Source organism: Globicephala melas, chromosome 21 (assembly GCF_963455315.2).
Source record: "Globicephala melas chromosome 21, mGloMel1.2, whole genome shotgun sequence".
NCBI classification, from domain to species: Eukaryota; Metazoa; Chordata; class Mammalia; order Artiodactyla; family Delphinidae; genus Globicephala; species Globicephala melas.
Window position 1 is genome coordinate 16,994,200 of NC_083334.1, and position 19,652 is coordinate 17,013,851.

The 19,652-nt window shown below is 38.9% G+C and overlaps 1 protein-coding gene across 4 annotated transcripts in view; it reads left to right on the forward strand.

Annotated features, from left to right (window-relative positions):
* Positions 1-12,960: 12,960 nt before the first annotated feature.
* The window catches only part of MTUS1 (microtubule associated scaffold protein 1), a 158,005-nt gene continuing 151,313 nt past the window's right edge, over positions 12,961-19,652 (forward strand). For 3 of the 4 annotated variants that reach the window (XM_030831814.2, XM_070044640.1, XM_070044641.1), the window contains exon 1: positions 12,961-13,050. The gene's annotated coding sequence lies outside the window, so the exon portion shown is untranslated. Of the gene's footprint in view, positions 13,051-13,318; positions 13,505-19,652 lie in introns of those variants that run through there. The other variant, XM_060291724.2, reaches the window with a different exon arrangement.

Sequence of the window (19,652 nt, forward strand, 5' to 3'; positions counted from 1 at the left end):
CTCCAGAAAGATCTAACCATTTTACCATGCATTTCTGCCATTAATGTAGAAAGTATACCTTCTGCCTCTCCCCAGAGACTAGTCAAGAGAGGGTTTTACAATTTTTAAATTTCTTCCAGTTTAATATGTCTGTAAGGGAGACATGAAGTTGGCTGGATTTGCCTTTTCTTTTTCACTTTTAATACAACTGTGATTTTTTTTAAAAAACGTGATGATTTAGTCTACATTTTCTTGACTGTATACTTCTTGACCATTTATCAAGTGGAAAGTAGTTATTGACTTACATAATCATTTATTTCCTCATATATTTTGGGGAGAAATCTATAATCAGGTTATGTTTATAACATACCTATTCTATATTAGAAATTTTCTCTTATAATACTTTAATTTTATATTTTGTTACATGAAAATTAAAAGTTTTTAAAGCATATTCAATTAATCTATTTTATTCCTGGTAACAACCTTCATTTTTCCAGTGGTTAGAAGTTCATGTTCTCTCCACATCTGGGATAAATAAGCTACTCTTCAGTTTTTAAAAAATTCTTTTACTCTTTGATACAGCTGGAATTTATTGTAGTGTTTGGGTCTCATGCGTTTATCTGAGTTGATTCTTTCCAACTTGTTAGCCAACTATTTGAAAGACAATGTATTAAGAGGTTATCCCTTGTCCAATATTTGTTTTGTCTCTGTTATAGGTCATATTTCAAACTACATTAACTCAATAGCATGATTTTGATCACTGTGGCAGTGAGTTCAGTTTTCCAAATCTGCTAGGCTGAATCCATCCTTATTACCTGTGAAAATGTTGATATTGTCATTCATTTATTTTTCACTACTAGTTCTCTCAGGAATTTCACTTTTACTGCAATAAATTTATATATTAAAATAAAAAATATTGATGTCTTTATTTAGTCTCTCTGAAAAAACACATGGCCCAATTCTTTAGTTATGTTTTTAATTTTTTTCCCATTACGATTTAAGCATAAAAAAACATGTTTCAATTAAATTACTTCCAGGTATCTAATGCATTTGTTGATATGATGAACTCTGTTTTCTAGTTGTGTATAATAACTAATTTTTATTTGCCTCCATTGAAATTTTAAGCGTGCAGCCATGCAATATGCAAATGTATATTTGTTTACACTATGTATTTAGTGATGTGGTAGCAGAATTACCTCCTTATGTTTCTGTTTTTTGAGTAAATTGACTAAGGTGTGACCTGACTCTAGTGTTTCCTCACTAAGAGATCTTTAACAACAGATTATACAATTATTCCTGATCCTTTCATTTAAAACTTACAGTTAGTTTTAAGTTGTGTATTATTTTTGAGCTATAGATCTGGGGTTGGAGCACAAAAGTAAATCTAATGGAGAATTATGAAGAGTTATAAAGTACAGTTGTTTGGTGCTTGGAGGTCAGATTGACCTGGGTTTCCATCCTAATCCTGTTATTTATTAGCTGTGTGACACTGGGCATATTTCTAACCAAACCGGGTTTCAATTTTTCATTTATAAAATGGGTAAAATAATACCTACTTAATAGGGTTGCTGTGAGTAATTAAATAACATATATAAACTATAAAATGCCTATAACAGTGCATGGCACACAATCAAGGTTTGGTATTATTATTTTTATAATCATAATTAACCTTAATGACTCAGAATTTTAACCAAGAAATTCTTGAATCCATGCTACCTATCAAGCTACCATTTTACTGCTGTTTAATCAGTAACTTCTCAAGTGTATGTTTCTATGTTTTCTTTTTAAATTTTTTATTGAAGTATAGTTGGTTTACAGTGCTGTGCCAACTTTCCTATATTTTCTGAATTGCCTGCATTGATAGGAGCATCTCTGTTATTAAATCCACTCTTTTTACATCTTAGTAAACATATTTTTCCTATGCTTTTTAATTTCAGTTATGTCATCCTTTGCATTTAAAAGATTTTCATAATCTTACTTCAAGATTCCAACCAAACAACATAGTTTTGACTAAAACAAAAGGATCCTCCAAGGTTCTCTCATGCTGAAGCAGCTATCTCTACTGTTGCATTTTAATCAATTCTTATTCCTTCACAGAGATTACATTTCTCATAATTACAAGTGAAATGAACATAGGGCTTATGAAGACCTGGGTTTAAATTCTATTTCAGAAGATCGTGGTGATGATTAGATTAAAGCAAATGGAAATAACAGATGTGGAAAGTACTAGCAAAATGCTTGGCACATAGTAGACTTCAAGTAAAAGCCCGTTGCCTTCTACTCTTTCCCTTTGATTTCTCTATGGATCCCTTTTAGCATCCACAGGGGCTTCTGCCAACCTGTCTGAACATTTCATTCTCTGTGCTGTCAAGAAGTGTCCACCATACAGGGTTTGTGGTGACCAAGAGCTTCTATTTGATAGTCACTGTATCTGCAAGATAGAGGGTCATCAATCTCCTCATAAAAACAGCAGACCACGGGTAGCAAAATCAAAACCCGTGGATAGCACCTATAACAGGTTTGTTATAGGTGATAAGGTATTTGCATGAACCCCAAGATATGAGTAATTGAGGAAAAGTACAGCCACAGGAACTAGATGGTAGCTGCAGCTGTAGAGTAAAAGCAGAGGGAAACAGTGAGGCATTCATAGATCTGAGAGTCTCAAAACAGCCAAAAAATGCTTACTAGAAAGCTTGCTGGTTCATTTTGAGAATCGTAGCTAAAACTGGAAGAAATTTTGCCCACACTGATGGCAGGGGTGTGCAAAGTGTCTGGAGGGGCTCAATGAATGTTCAAAAATAATCAGACAAATTTCAACTACAGGACAAGCACAGCACAGAAGAGAAACTTCTGGGAAAATAATGCTGAGTATAACAGGGACAATAGAGACAAAGAAAAGAGAGAGTCCAATAAGTGAGGACGGAGAACAGCTACAAGATCTCAGAAAGTAAGCTGCTGTATTTTTAAACATTACACAAAACAACAAAAAAGAGAGTAATAGAGCTGTGAAATTGGAAAAGCTATCTCAAATCCTGGCCTCCTCCTAAAAGTTCAGGAAAACATAAAATGAGAAAAAAAATTATCAAGGTTAAATTCCGTATAAAATCACTGTAAGAAAAAAGAAAATATGAAACTGAATAACATCCATACAGACAATAACAAAAATGCCTGCCTACCAAAAAGATAAAACCATTACCTACTTTTTCAATATGAGCTAAAAACATTAAAGAAATCATACAAGATACTTCAAAAACAAACAAACACATAAACTCACAGAAGAAAAAGATCAGATTTGCGGTTACCAGAGGTGGGGGTTAGTGAGAGTGGGAATTAGATGAAGGGGATCAAAAGTTATAAAATTATGCTTACAAGAAAAATACATTTATCTTATTTAATAAATACATGTATGTGCAACGTGATAAATATAATTAACACTGCTGTATGTTATATAAGACAGTTGTTAAGAGAGTAACACCTAAGAGTTCTCATCACAAGGAAAAAATAGATTTTTTTCAATTTCTTTAGTTTTGTATCTATATAAGATTATGGATGTTCACTGAACGTATTGTGGTAATCATTTCATGATGTATGTAACTTAAATCTTTATGCTGTCCACCTTAAACTTATACAGTGCTGTATGTCAATTATAGCCCAATAAAACTGGAAGAATATAAAAAATAAAAAATTCAAAATAGTTTTGAAATTAAAGAATAATGAAAAGACATTGTACAAGATATGGGACAATAACAAAAATGAGAACTAGAAAACCTCAGAAATGAGGTGATAAAACTCAGGAAAAAGTTAGAAACAGAAACAAAATCAATTCAGAAATGAAGACTAAACTAAAAGTAACTGAAGAATTAGTAAACACAAATGGGACTTCCCTGGTGGTCCAGTGGTTAAGAATCTGCCTTCCAATGTAGGGGATGTGAGTTCGATCCTTGGTTGGGGAGCATAATCAGAAAATCTACAAACAACAAATGCTGGAGAGGGTGTGGAGAAAAGGGAACCCTCTTGCACTATTGGTGGGAATGTAAATTGATACAGCCACTATGGAGAACAGTATGGAGGTTCCTTAAGAAACTAAAAATAGGGCTTCCCTCGTGGCACAGTGGTTGAGAGTCCACCTGCTGATGCAGGGGACATGGGTTCGTGCCCCGGTCTGGGAGGATCCCACATGCCACGGAGCGGCTGGGCCCGTGAGCCATGGCCGCTGGGCCTGCGCGTCCAGAGCCTGTGCTCTGCAACGGGAAAGGCCACAACAGTGAGAGGCCCGCGCACCGCACACACACACACACACACACACAAAAACTAAAAATAGAATTACCATATGATCCAACAATCTCACTACTGGGCATATACCCAGAGAAAACCATAATTCAAAAAGACACATGCACCTCAGTGTTCATTGCAGCACTATTTACAATAGCCAGGTCATGGAAGCAACCTAAATGCCCATTGACAGATGAATGGATAAAGAAGTTGTGGTACATATATACAATGGAATATTACTGAGCCATAGAAGTGAATGAATTTGGGTTATTTGTTGAGATGTGAATGGATCTAGAGACTGTCATACAGAGTGGAGTACGTCAGAAAGAGAAAAACAAATGTAGTATATTAACGCATGTATGTGGAACCTAGAAAAATTGTACAGATGAACCAGTTTGCAGGGCAGAAGTTGAGACACAGATGTAGAGAACAAGCGTATGGACACCTAGGAGGGAAAGTCACGGGGAGGTGGGGATGGTGGTGTGATGAATTGGGCAATTGGGATTGACATATAGACACTGATGTGTATAAAATTGATGACTAATAAGAACCTACTGTATAAAAAAGTAAACCTACTGTATAAAAAAGTAAATAAAAGTAAATAAAATAAAATAAAATTCAGAATTTGAAAAAAATTTTTAGTTGTTTGCAGTAATCTCATTGGAGTTGGTGTTAATGATATTGTGTTCTGGGGCCATTGTGTGGTGTGTGTATACTGTGTGATTAAGTAAATAAATAATTATGTAACTTTCTAGTTCTATCATCTCCTTTGTCCTTGTAAATCAAGAGTCTCAGTGTGGAAAATTTATATTTGGTCTAGGTATAGATAGAGACAATAGATAACAGCTATATGTATAGAATATTGCCTAGCTCTGTCCTAGAAATAGTGACTAACCCAGCATCAATGATCTTCCTCAGCACTCAGATTATGATCTAGGAATACCCCTTACCACTAAGAGAAACCAGCTTCTTAGAGAAATGACTAATTCCAAGTCTGGGCTTGGAAATATACAAGATAATCCTGGAAATTATTGTCTTATCACATAGCAAGGAAGTTCTCAAAGGTTTCTAATATCATGTGACAAGGCCTCCGCTAACTTTAAGATGCTCCCAAAGGCCAAAGATGAGAAAATTTTATAATAACTGTAATGGACTGAAACATAAGAGTTTATAATGAAAACAAAACCAGAGACCTATATGGTTACCTTTGTAGGATTCCAGGGAAAGAGCTCATTGTTTTATTAAAGGTGGTAAATATAGGGAAAGAACTGAGTATTTTCCCCAATTTTTCCTATATTACCTATTTCACTGGGTAATGAAATATTAGTGGAGAATTATGTTTCTTTTTGTAGAAATATTCCAGCCCATATGTGAGGATGGAACCGTTGAATTAGAATATCATTTGTTTTTGCAACCTCTAATGAATTAATGGATGAAGGCTTTGAACATCCATGGCTGCTAACATCACAAAAAGTGAGTCAACCAGTCATTTTATGCCTCCTGGTGAAAGAACACAATACCATCGATGAGGTATTCTTCCCTCAATCATGATCAAACCTGAATCTGATCAAGCCTGTAGGCCCAACCACCTGGAGATAGAACAAAGGAACAGGGGTGCATCAGCAAAATCCAGACAGTGGGGAATTGTACAAGTCAAAGGATCCCATTTCTTCAGCAAATATATTGCAAAGAGAATGGGGGAGCGGGAGGGAGAGAGAGAGAAAGAGAACATGCAGATTAAAATAAATATTTAAAAGAACAGGCAAAACTAAACTTTATTCTTTCGGAATAGAAAAATAGATGATAAAATTACAAAGAAAAGCAAGGAAGTGATTATCATAAAAATCAAGATGTGTTTACCATTAGGGCTGAAGGAGGGTTCATGATTAGGATGGGTGCTTGGCAACATTCTATTTCTTTCCTATTTTTTTTTTTTTCTGGCAACAATCTAAAACCTAATATTTTTTTCCTTCCAGTTTTATTGAGATATAATTACATACAGCACTGTGTAAGTTGAAGATGTAGTTACACATAATGATTTGACTTACATATATTATGAAATGATTATCACAATAAGTTAGTGAACATCCATCTTCTCATTTAGATACAAAATAAAAGAAAAAAATTATTTTTCCTTGTGATGAGAACTCAGGATTCACTCTCTTAACATTCATATATAACGTACAGTAGTGTTAATTATATTTATCACGTTGGACATTACATCCCTAGTATTTATTTATCTTATAACTGGAAATTTGTACCTTTTAATTACCTTCATCCAATTCCCCCTCCCCGTCCCCCCTCCATTTATTTCTTGACCGAGGTAGTGGTTTAAATGATGTGTATTTTATAAAATGTATTGTTATGAATTTGTTTCATGCGGTTTTCTGTGTCTGTTATATTTTACAATTAGACTGTGGTGTAATAAGAATTGTCCTAGGTCTTTGATCTGGACCCTGGCACAAAGCTCCTTAAAACTCTAATGCCATATATAATTTATAAATAAATAAATGTTAGGCATGCATACTCAGTATAAAATAAACATCATTTAAACAAGGAATGGTGTTGGGGAAGGTAAGTCTTTCCTTAGCCTCAAGTTCACAGGCCAGTGGGAAGGGAAATGAGTGATATCCAATTCCAAACATGAGCTCACACGAAAATCGTAAGTACACGAATAATAATATCCTATATTTTGTCCTTACAACAACCGCATGAGATCTAAGGAACTAATTTTATAGAAGAGACACAGATCTCAACAGGTCAAATCAATTAAAACTAAGTCAAAACTAAGTCCAGTTTTGTCCTCGGTTTTGGAGGGATAATGGTATTTTTATTTTTTGTCCATACCGCACGGCGTGTGGGAGCTCAGTTCCCTGACCAGGGATTGAACCAGTGTTCCCTGCAGTGGAAGCACAGAGTCTTAATCACTGAACAGCCACGGAAGTCCCAGTGGTATTTTTTGTTGTTTGTAGTAGATTTATTCTCCTATTTAAGATTTGCAGACCAAAAAAATAAATAAATAAATAAAAATAAAAGATTTGCAGACAGTAAATTTTTTTTCCCTGGGTTAAATAACAAACGCATATATATATACGTGTGTATACATATATATATATGATATTTGGATTGTAAATTAGGGAAAACTAACCATAATTTTGTAGGTACTCAAAAAGAGATCAGAAATATACTTATCCAAAATAGATAAATCTTTGGTGGTGTTACATTACCACCCTGGATTATCAACCTGACTTCTCAATGTTCTAGAAACCCAAAGTTAAGATTGTCTTACTTTCTGGTAACTAACCAGGTGCTGACTTGACAATGTTGGCACAGGGCAATGAGACATAGGCCCACATGATGCTAGTGAGTACACTGTATGGATAAAATAATGATGATAATATTTCCAGTGGCTGTTTCCTGAATTGCCAGCCTATGTTTAGAAAGGTGATTATATTTTGAGGAACGCTGATGTAACAGCATGAGGGCTGATGTCTGTTGTTCAATGAGTATAGGGCTCTTCCGACATCATTATGATTTTCAAACATTTGTTAGAACTTAGAGCACTAGGCCCACTTGACTGCATATCATTTGCAAGGAGGGAGATCTCAGTGTCAAGTATGGATCAGGAACTCTGAATCAAGACCAAAAGGTGCAAAAGAATTGAAGCAAAAATCAATCAGTAGATGAGGCCTGGACACAGGGTATCGGTCACAATGAAGCAACACTGAACCCATTAAGCTCCATGGTTTGCATGCTTTGCACTCTTTTTAGGTGATCACTGATCAATTAGAAAGGCCCAAGGGAAACAGGGGTGAGTTGGAAGGCTGCCCCCAGCTCTCTAAGGGTTTGCATTTGGCCAAGAACATAAGGCCAGAGGCATAAATTAAAAGCAAATTCAAAAAGTCCAAGTAGACTGTGATAGTCTCAAAGATATGAGACTTCAGAGCTACAAACTTATTATATTTGTCATGAAGCAGTGAATACTTTGAAATTGAAAATACATCCACTTTTTAAGGGAAGACTCTGTCAGGTCAGAGCAAAGGCTAACCAGGTCCAAGTGTGACACAGTTATGTTTGTCAAGAGCAGATTATGAAGAACAGTAGTTTCTTTAGTCATGACACTTTAAGCAGCCAAAGTAAACATTTTCAAAGTGGTGTCATAACAAACTGATGGTGCTATATGTTTTTTAATTTCTTCCTAACATGAAGTGGTCAAAAGCAGAATTACAGAACCACTTGTTTGTGTGTGAGCTAAAATAATTTTAGCATCATGCTATAAGAATGATTCCTTCTACAGAGTCTATAAATGGAATAAAAGGACCATTGAAGATGCCTTCCATGTTATGGGAGGATGGAAAATTTCTCGGATGTTCTCATGTCATTTTGATAAGAGAAAGCTATATTTCCTTATTATTGCTACTGCTCTGGACTTAACAAGAAACTTTTTTCTTTCTTGAGATACTTATTAATCTGCAGACTTCTACCCAAGAACAACCCTACTCAGAGAGTCACCCTTCTGGAACATTGAGATAAGCGTCCACTTGAATCTCCAAGTCCATTAAGAAGAAAAATGGGTACTTAGGAACCCAAGAATTATTTGTAAATAAATCAAGACCATTCGCTGCTCTGATGCTGTTTTCTTGTTGTGCAATCACTGCTACAGCTGGTCAGTGTACACATTTGACCATGCATGTGTCATCATCTTGGGATACAAGTAACAAAAGTCATGTGGCAATTTGTAATGTACATTTTTCTCTCAACAAAAATAGGAAAAAAGTCATCCACAGTACCACAGAATTCCAGCATTCTGGGTCTCTATCACTTCCAATAATTCTTTATCAAGTGGCCAACTAGAAAATTTCTGGAATGTTGTATAAAGCAACTATGTCTATCTGTGAGGTGAGGGATGTGTGGAGATGTTAGAATTTGACTGTGAGCATATTTGATTTTCTGAAGCATATATGAAGGAACTGCTATCCATGCACATCTATTTACAGTCAATCCTTGATCGCAGTAGGCTGTTAAAAGGTTTGATTGACATTGGCCTGGTCCCTGATTGGGTAAATACCTTTAAGTTGAGTTTTATTATACTTTGGGTTTTATTCAAAGTCACTATAAAAAACTAACCATATAAAGTTCCTTACAGTATTATCAACAATATAGTGTTGTTTTCCATTCAGTAGCCTTGATTGGAAACATGAGTGAGAAAAATTTTTCTTTGAATTCAGTGCTAGGAAAAGCTTTGCTTCCACTGAGGAACTATCAGTCCCTTTTGAAAAATGGTGATTATGTAACTGGCTGGGGCACTTGGCTACCAAGAAGCTCACTAGTTTACTCACTTGTTACTCAGTGGCATGTTTACCCTTACCTGTGTGCTTTTCCTTGGATTCTATTTTATACTTATAAATATTTATTTAAAAATTTTACTGCGCCTGTCTTTGTGAGTTGTTCAAATCCCTCGTTCAGTGAAGTGGTGGTATAAGTAAATATAAATTAATACCAAATTTTTAAAAAGAGATCAAGTTTGGGAATAAAATAAATGACTCCATGGAATTCCCATGGAATTACTTCCTCCCTACTCAAATCAATGGTACTAGAGTTTCCCTCTTGGGAATTAAGGCTGGAATCCTTTTTCCATTTCTGATTGAATGTGACTTTGGGAAAATTAGCTGGAAGCTCTGACCCCAGGGAGACGTCAATGTTAATAAAATTCTAAGGTATTTGCTAACTCATCATTTTCACCATAATCACAGCATGTTAGAATTTTATGTACTAAAGTTTTCCTTTTTAGATAAACTAGAGAACAAATAGTTTGAAAGCATCTCTTGAGCATTTTGCTTTTTTCCCCCATTAATGCATGAGAAATTTGATCATTCATTTTATCTTTAAGTGAAATTAGTAGGGAGGGAATATGAGCCATTCCTGATGGCAAAACTTGAGGTGGTGAAAAATTTTAAGTTTTAGAATGGGTACTATTATTTACGTGGTTCAAAATTCAAAAAATACAAAATTATGTCTAGTTCAGTTTATCTTCAAACCCTGCCTTCCAGTTGTCTAGCTCCCTTCCCAAGAAGCAACCAATCTTATCAGTTTCTGGTCTATCTTTTCAGAGACATATTATGCTTCTACAAACAAACAACTGTATACAATTTCCCCTTTTTAATAGAAAATAACATACTATTACATAATTGTTTTGCATTTAAAAATTTGTGCACATAATGTATCTTGGAGATCATTTCATGAAAGTTCAAAGAGCCTTCTCATTCTTTTTTTTTAAGCCTTCATAGGATGTCATTTTCTGGCTATATCATAATTTACCAGTCTTTTATTAATGAATGTACTTTAAAAAATCTTTTGTTATTAAAAATGCTGAAATGGACAAGCTTATATACACCTGCCATTTCTCATGTGTGTTGTAAGATAAATTCTTATAGGTAGACTTACTGGCTCAAAGGATATGTGCCTTTAATTTTGTAAGGTACTGTGAATTGCCCTTGACAGAGATCTTTCTAATTTACATTCATAATCTGCATTGTGACTACTTGTTTCTCCACACTTCTGTCAACACACAGTGGTTATTAAACTTTCTAATCTTTGTTAATCTGAGCAGTGAAAAAATGGTTTCTCAGTATAGTTTTAATTTGCAGTTTTCTAATGGAGAAAAAAAATGCTAACTTTTTTTTTTTTTTAGGACAAAGGACCACAAAGTTATGTGGGGTTATTATCACCCTTAGTATTGTTCCTGGAGTCTGTAGCAGGTCAACATTAGAGTTCAGAGATCAAGAACATGGCAACATGCCCAGAACTGAGATGGAAAAAAGTCAGCAGGCCCCATTTCAAGCATATTTGCCTTGACAGCGTCCCAGATGATGTCCCTAGAAGGTAACTTCTGTTTTTATGTGGATGCAATTAGAAGCTAAGTTTCAGATTCCCCAATGGCCCCAAAAGCTGATTCTAAGTACTTAGGAGAAGGTTTTGTTTTGTTTTTTCCCTTCAATCTATACCATGGAAAAATGAAGTAAAACAGGTTCTATATTTATAGATATAACTAAGCCACACAATAGAACTGTGGGGGGTTGGACCAAGTCACCTGGGTCACATGAGGGTTATAAAGATTAAATGGTATGTTTAACACCGCAGTTATTCTGCTTAGGGAGGAGGCATGTTGCTAATTAGCATATTTGCCTGGTGACTTGCAGAAACAATGTCAGTGCTTTGTTTTATTTTGGTTTGTTTTTTGGTGCTTTTGCATAAGAGAACCATTCAAAGGTGTTTAATGTTGTACCTCCTTAAAAATAATCACAAAGGACTGTCATCATGTAATGGAATTAAAAGATTAGGAGTTAGGTTAGCTGGGTTTGTGCTTGCCCCTCACTAGCTGCGTGACCTTGAGCAAATCGCTTCACCTTTCTGAGCTTCCATTTCCTCACTTGAAAAATGGAGGTAATAATCTGACCTATATACCACTGGATCTTGCTGAAGAACTAATGGAACACTGTGCACATGAAAAGGCTTTATAACAGTAAATGGCACTACATCTGTTAGTTGATCTGATATTGATAGTATAGAAAACTTTGTCAATTACAGTATCCTCAGCTTAACTCTCAGAAAAAAACTTACTTCTCTTAAAAATCTTTTGGTAAATCCAAACCAGGTAATTAAACATTTAAAAAAAATTTCGACTCAAGTTGCCCGACATTTAATGGTTCAATAATGTTACATCCCTCGTAGGTGGACTAGCCCCTTTGGAAAAGCTTGGTATTAAAAATATGCCGATAGATGAAAATATTTTATGGGCCTAATAGACAGCTATGGTTGAAATTTGTTCAGTTTAGCAAAAAGGACGTAATTTGTGTTTAGAGAAAAGTGGGTCGGGCTTCGTTTCTGCCCCTGCTGTTCTAGTCTCCTTTCCACTTTTTTTTTTTTTTTCGCGGTGCGCGGGCCTCTCACTGTTGTGGCCTCTCCCGTTGCGGAGCACAGGCTCCGGACGCGCAGGCTCAGCGGCCATGGCTCACGGGCCCAGCCGCTCCGCGGCATGTGAGATCTTCCCGGACCAGGGCACGAACCCGGTGTCCCCTGCATCGGCAGGCGGACTCTCAACCACTGCGCCACCAGGGAAGCCCTCCTTTCCACTTTTTATTCGAAGATCTAACAGCTGGAGCTCATGGCTTTAACCTTTAATAGGTGTTTGCTGGTAAACCTCTTAAAAGCACGAAGATAGTACAGAGCGGGAGTCAGACACTCTGAAGAGACAATCACTGCTGGTTCCTTGCAAACCTCCACCCAGATAATTCTGCCACCTTCCCACTCCCTATCCCCACCCTGTCCTCCCCTCGCGGCCCTGCCCCATGGCGAGCGGGAAGCCAGGGAGCTGGCATGGAAAACACAGGTGGCAAGAGGGGGAGTAGGAGGCAAGATCCACTCAGCAGCAGGCCAGGTTTGGGACCCCAGCTCCGGGCACGGCTGAGCCCCGGTCGCCCGCGGGGACCTGCGTGGTTTCGGACCTGTGAGGTCTCGGGCCTCTGTGGTCTCCGACCTGCGCTTCTACCAGGTGCGCAGGCAGCAGCCCGGGGCGCCGCGTCGCGCGTGGCAACAGGTGCATCGCGTCCAGGAACAGACGCCGCAGGCGTGGGGCGGGTCGGCACTTAGCCCGGGAGCGCGCGCGGCTCCGGGATTGGGACCCGGGAGCGCGAGAGGAGGGAGGGAGCTGGCGGGCGGGCCAGGCCCGCCTACCTGCGGAGCGGAGCCCAGCCGAGCGGAGCGGAGCGCGGCGGGAGCCTCCAGGGCCGGTGTCTCGAGGTACAGCCCCACGCGTCTTTCAAGTTTCTTGGGGCGCAGCGCCCTTGGCTGCCGCCTGGCCTTTGTCTCCAGCTGCGAGGCGCAGGCTGGGGCCGCCTGGAAGGGGCGGCGGCGGGCGAGGGGGGCAGAGGGGGCCGAGTTTTGCCATTTACAAGTTTCCCGAGCTCCCAGCCCTGGCTCCACCCCCGGCGGCCGGAGAGGCGGGGAGGCTGGGGCGCCCCGGACTCCGGGTTCCCGACTGGCAGTTGCAGCGGCTGGTGGGGGCGGGAGTTGGCGACAAGTCGTGGGTCCCCAGGTGCAGGCGCTGCCCGCTGGGCACTGGTGGCACCCGGGCCTCGCGGGTGGGCCTGGCGCGACTCCGCCGAGGGTCCAAAGGGCGCCCGGGCTCGGAGTGCTGGTCTCCCGGCTCCTCGGGGGCTCGGGGTTGGCTCGGGGTTGGCTCGAGGCGCTGCGGGTAAGTGCGGAGTTGCGTCGATTGCCCAGCCGGTGCGCAGTGGGGAATCTCGGGAGAGTGTGGAGAGCGGACGCCCTGAACGCGACCGTCACAGGGTGCCGGACTGGCTCCGAGGGAGGGGGCGGGTATTCTGGGACCTTGGGTGCCAAAGTTGGGGGAAAGATGGGGAGGCTGTGGAGGGCTGGTCTCACGGCGGGGAGGGGGGGGGAGCAGCGCAGCTCGTGCGGAAGGGACGGATGCGGATTACGTAGCTGTCACCTTGAAAGTGACCGAAGGCGTTTACTTTAGAGTTAGTTACGCAGACTGACAAGCCCGCAGCCGGAAGCCGCCCACCAGACACTTGACCCGCCTGGGCCCGTCCGGACCCCCCTGGGCCTGGCACTCAGTCTTCCTGCTGGGCGGTTCGCTTGGGCCCATTCTCAGCATAAGCAATCAGGGCTGAAAAGATGGCATTAATGAGGTTGCTGCAGTTCCCAAGGTCCTCTCGCCTGTGTCTTATTACTTCCTGCGGTTCACATGTGCTTTTGTAGCTCTTTAGAAAAATGCACTCTTAACTAAGGTCACCTGATTGACTACAGTAATTAGTGGACTTAGGTGTTTACCTACCTTAAATAAATCTCTGTCCTTTTTTTTTTTTTGTCAGACATAAACTCTTTTCTACTAAGTTATTTATTGATTCTGACTTGGACTAATTTATTTTGGAGTAAGAATGGAGAGATTAATTCTTCATTTAGCCTGCAAAAGTTTCACATGCCCCATTAACTACTATTTGTTTCAAGTAGTCAGTGTACTAAGAAATCCAGTGTGTTTTGTTTTCTTTGTTTGAATAAAGTCTTAGGCGAAACGGGAGATGAAAGCATTTGTGTTTTGCCAGGTGATAGGAATTCAATCATCTTCACATTAAACCTTGAGCCCTTGCGCTGGAGGGTGAGCCTGGAGGGAAAGAGGCAGACCATCTAGGAGGCAGGGGAATTTTAAAAAATGAGAGTAGCTCCTTCCTGGGAACCTATGACCTCCTTAGGGAGTTTAGATACACTTAGAAAACAGTGTGTGGTTAACCCTGAAAGGAATTGCATAGTTGGAATTGCAGTTCTGTAGGCAAACCTATTTTTCAGGGATAATTAGGGCAGGAAATGATGGGCAATTTAAATTGAACCAATGATGTCCTGTTTGTATAATGCTTTACAATGTATAAAGTGCTTCTATTGATTTTTTTTTTCTCCCCTCAAGTACAAATTTCCCTAAGGAACGTTAGGCTCTAGAGCACGGGCTCAGTAGTTGTGGCGCACAGGCTTAGTTGCTCCGCGGCCTGTGGGATCATCCTGGATCAGGGCTCGAACCCGTGTCCCCTACATTGGCAGGTGGATTCTTAACCACTACACCACCAGGGAAGTCCCGCAGTATTTTCTTTATACTTGCTAACCTATAGCAGATTTACTTATTACAGTATATAGTTTATATAAAACTATAACTGTAGTTAATAGTGTTGCATGATGTTTTCTTTTCTGCTTAACATATCATGAGAAACTTCCCATGTCATTATAGTTCTACATAATATTAGTGGCTACATAATACTACACTGTATAGATGTAACAATTTATTTAACCATTTCCTTATAGCTGAACTTTTCATTTATTTCCAATTACTATTATTAAATATATACTGATGCAACAAATATCCTTTATAAAACTTTATATATCTCCTGTATTTCCTTAGGATGGAGTCCTGTGGAATACAGTTGATGGCTCAAAGATCTATTGATACAGAGTGACCACTGCTTCCAAAAAAAAAATGTTTTACCAAAGTTTGTTCCCACCAGTTCCCATTCTATGAGAGTACTTGTGTTACTGTATTTTTGTTAATATGGAGACTCATCCTGCAAAGGAAAAATAATTATTGCCAGCCTTATAGGTGAACAGTGCTATCTCAATATTTAAATTTCATTTTTTTGATTCCAAATGATGTTGAACATAAAAAATCTCTAGTTATTTTCCATTTTTATTCCCTTTTAATTGAATGTAGTGCCCAGTTTTTCTCCTGGAGATACTAGTATTTTTCTAGTAATTCATAAGAGCCTTTGATAGTAAACTTTTGCCTTTCGTCGTGCAGATATTCGCCCCCCTCCAATTTTGTCTTTGTCTTATAAAGACAAACACTTAGCACATGTTTATAGTAGTTTTGACTTATAGAAGTTCTGTACTTTAATGTAGCCAAATCTGTTGACTTTCTCAAAAACAAAAATTTTAACTCTTCTGAATCATAGCCCAAGAATGATGTATGACAGTGGCACAAGATAACTTTTACAAGAATTCTCCAGAATTCTGAATTGGAGTTTTTTCAAATCCATTAGGAGAATCTCCATGTCTTGGAGTAGAGACTGTTGCAAAACAGATTGCTCTGTTGATGAGAGATAGTTGTGCATGGTATGTAACATTAGGAACAACATTCTTTGAAATCTGAGAAGAAAGTTTTAAATCCCAGGGAATGAACTTTCAGATCTGTTCTGTGATTATGTAAACTGGACTCACAATCCATTTATCTTCAGTAGTTCATTTATAGTATTATCTTGTCACAATTCTTCTTTTTCTATTCATTATTGTGGTTTCATACTGAATTGTTTTTTTAAAAATGTTAACACTTTTTAAAATTTTTATTTTATTTTTTGTCTGTGTTGGGTCTTCGTTGCTGTGTGCGGGCTTTCTCTAGTTGCGGCTAGCCAGGGCTGCTCTTGGTTGATGTGTGTGGGCTTCTCATTGTGGGGGCTTTTCTTGGGGCAGCATGGGTTCTAGGCGCGCCAGCTTCAGTAGTTGCAGCATGCGGGCTCAGTAGTTGTGGCTCACAGGCTCTAGAGCGCAGGCTCAGTAGTTGTGGCACACGGGCTTAGTTGCTCTGCAGCATGTGGGATCTTCCCGGACGAGGGTTCAAACCCGTGTCCCCTGCATTGGCAGGCGGATTCTTTTTTTTCTTTTTTTCCACACACACACACACTGTATTTTATTTTTACAAGAGATAAATAAACTGACACCAAGCATTGCAAATGGATGACCACAATAAAAGCAACAATGATTGCAATTACCAAACACGAAACACACTCATATACTATGTCATAATGTTGACATTCAGTCCAGCAGTCCTCCACTGTAACAGCTCCTTTACTTTGCAGTGAAAATTGATTTGTATATTTTTTGCCTCTGAGTCCTTGTGGGATTTTCTTTTTTTATTCAAACAGAAAGTAACAAAAATTATAATCCTCCTCATCAGTTCACTCAGTCCCATGTAATTTTTTTTTTCATCTTGATATTTTGTTAGCACTTTTATGAATTCATCAGTTTTCCATTAGAGTTCTGAAAATGTTTATTCATTCAGCAGTATAGTCAGTTATCAGAAACCTGTACTTGTCAGAGTCTTTTCCATGAATTCCTTGAAGCTGAAACCCTTTTATAGGAACATTTTTGCAAAAGCATCAGAGTACACCCAGAACTGTCTGTAAATGACAAAAGACTTAAAAATGACCAGGGTTAAAGTTTTGATGGAAGTTCATAATAATGCAATTGACAAGGAAATTTAGTTATTTCTGAGATATACATTTTAAAGTAATAACTAGAATTATGACTTATAACATTATACCAGACATATAAGATTTTTAGAAATTTCATGTTATGTCTGAAGCATTTATATTAACATATTTCCATACAAATAACCCAAAGAAAGTTTTGTATTAGTTGTTTTTTTTGTTTGTTTTTTTATATTGCAGGTTCTTATTAGTCATCAATTTTATACACATCAGTGTATACATGTCAATCCCAATTGCCCAATTCAGTACACCACCATCCCCACCCCACCACGGTTTTCCCCCCTTAGTGTGCATACGTTTGTTCTCTACATCTGTGGCTCAACTTCTGCCCTGCAAACCAGTTCAGTTCATCTGTACCATTTTTCTAGTAGTAACCACTGCTCCAGCAGGGAAGCCCCATACTGAATTGTTGATATGAGTCTTTTTTTTTCTTTTTTTTTTCTTGTGAATTATGACTATTTATTTCACATGCCCCCCCTTTGAACAACCACAACATAGACATTCAAGAAAAAGAAGAAAACAGTCTTCAGCTGATTCAAACCAGTGATACCAAAAGACTCACTATCTATTTATACACAGGATAACTATATTCTTAAGTAACCAGAGTTACTCCTACACCTTTCGTTTTCTTTTCCTTACCCATCCTCATCTCTATTTTTTTGAACATCTTTATTGCAGTATAATTGCTTTACAATGGTGTGTTAGTTTCTGCTGTATAACAAAGTGAATCAGCTATATGTATACAAACATCCCCATATTTCCTCCCTCTTGCATCTCCCTCCCACCCTCCCTATCCCACCCCTCTAAGTGGTCACAAAGCACCGAGCTGATCTCCCTGTGCTAGTGGCTGCTTCCCACTAGCTATTTATTTTACATTTGGTAGTCTATATATGTCCATGACACTCTCTTCGTCCCAGCTTACCCTTCCCCCTACCCGTGTCCTCAAGTCCATTCTCTAAGTCTGCGTCTTTATTCCTGTCCTGCCCCTAGGGTTTTCAGAACCTTTTTTTTTTTTTAGATTCCATATATTTGTGTTAGCATACGGTATTTGCTTTTCTCTTTCTGACTTACTTCACTCTGTATGACAGACTCTAGGTCCATCCACCTCACTACAGATAACTCAATTTAATTTCTTTTTATGGCTGAGTAATATTACATTGTATATATGTGCCACATCTTCTTTATCCATTCATCTGTTGATGGACACTTAGGTTGCTTCCATGTCCTGGCTATTGTAAATAGAGCTGCAATGAGCATTGTGGTACATGACGCTTTTTGAATGATGGTTTTCTCAGGGTATATGCCCAGTAGTGGGATTGCTGGGTCGTACGGTGGTTCTTTTTTTTTTTTTTAATAAATTTGTTTGTTTTATTAATTTATTTTTGGCTGTGTTGGGTGTTTGTTGCTGTGCACAGGCTTTCTCTAGTTGCGGCGAGCGGGGGCCACTCTTGTTTTCAGTGCGCAGGCTTCTTGTTGTGGTGACTTCTTTTGTCGCAGAGCACGGGCTCCAGGCGCATGGGCCTCAGTAGTTGTAGCTTGCAGGCTCTAGAGTGCAGGCTCAGTAGTTGTGGCTCACGAGCTTCGTTGCTTCGCAGCATGTGGAATCCTCCCAGACCAGGGCTCGAACCCGTGTCCCCTGTGTTGGCAGGCAGGTTCTTAACCACTGCGCCACCAGGGAAGCCCCGTATGGTAGTTCTTTTTTTTTTTAAGTTTTAAGTTTTATTTTATTTATTTTTTTATACAGCAGGTTCTTATTAGTTACCCATTTTATACATATTATTGTATACATGTCAATCCCAATCTCTCAATTCATCCCACCCCCCCACTTTCCCCTCTTGGTGTCCATACATTTGTTCTCTACATCTGTGTCTCTATTTCTGCCCTGCAAACTGGTTCATCTGTACCATTTTTCTAGGTTCCACATGTATGCGTTAATATACGTTATTTGTTTTTCTCTTTCTGACTTACTTCATTCTGTATGATAGTCTCTAGATCCATCCATGTCTCTACAAATGACCCAATTTCGTTCCTTTTTATGGTTGAGTAGTATTCCATTGTATATATGTGCCACATCTTCTTTATCCATTCATGTGTCAATGGGCATTTAGGTTGCTTCCATGACCTGGCTATTGTAAATAGTGCTGCAATGAACACTGAGGTGCATGTGTCTTTTTGAATGATGGTTTTCTCTGGGTATATGCCCAGCAGTGGGATTGCTGGGTCATATGGTAATTCTATTTTTAGTTTTTTAAGGAACCAGTATGAGTCTTTTCTTGATGTCTGATAAGATGTATATGTAATTTAAAATGTTTTCCAAATTAATTTTTAACACTACTCATAAACTATTGATTTGAAGGGGAAAAAAAAAGCGTTCCAGATTTCTCAAACTTGGGTTATCTTTCCATACATGGAAGCTTAAATATACCCTGAGGATGTCTAAAGACCTCACGAAGAGTGCCCTCTCCGTAGGAGCCTGAGTTCCTGCCTTTCCCTCCCCATCTTTTTGAGCCTAACAATAAGCCATAGGCCCATATATGAGCTGTGAGGATGAGGTTGGTATGTGGTGTGTGTTTG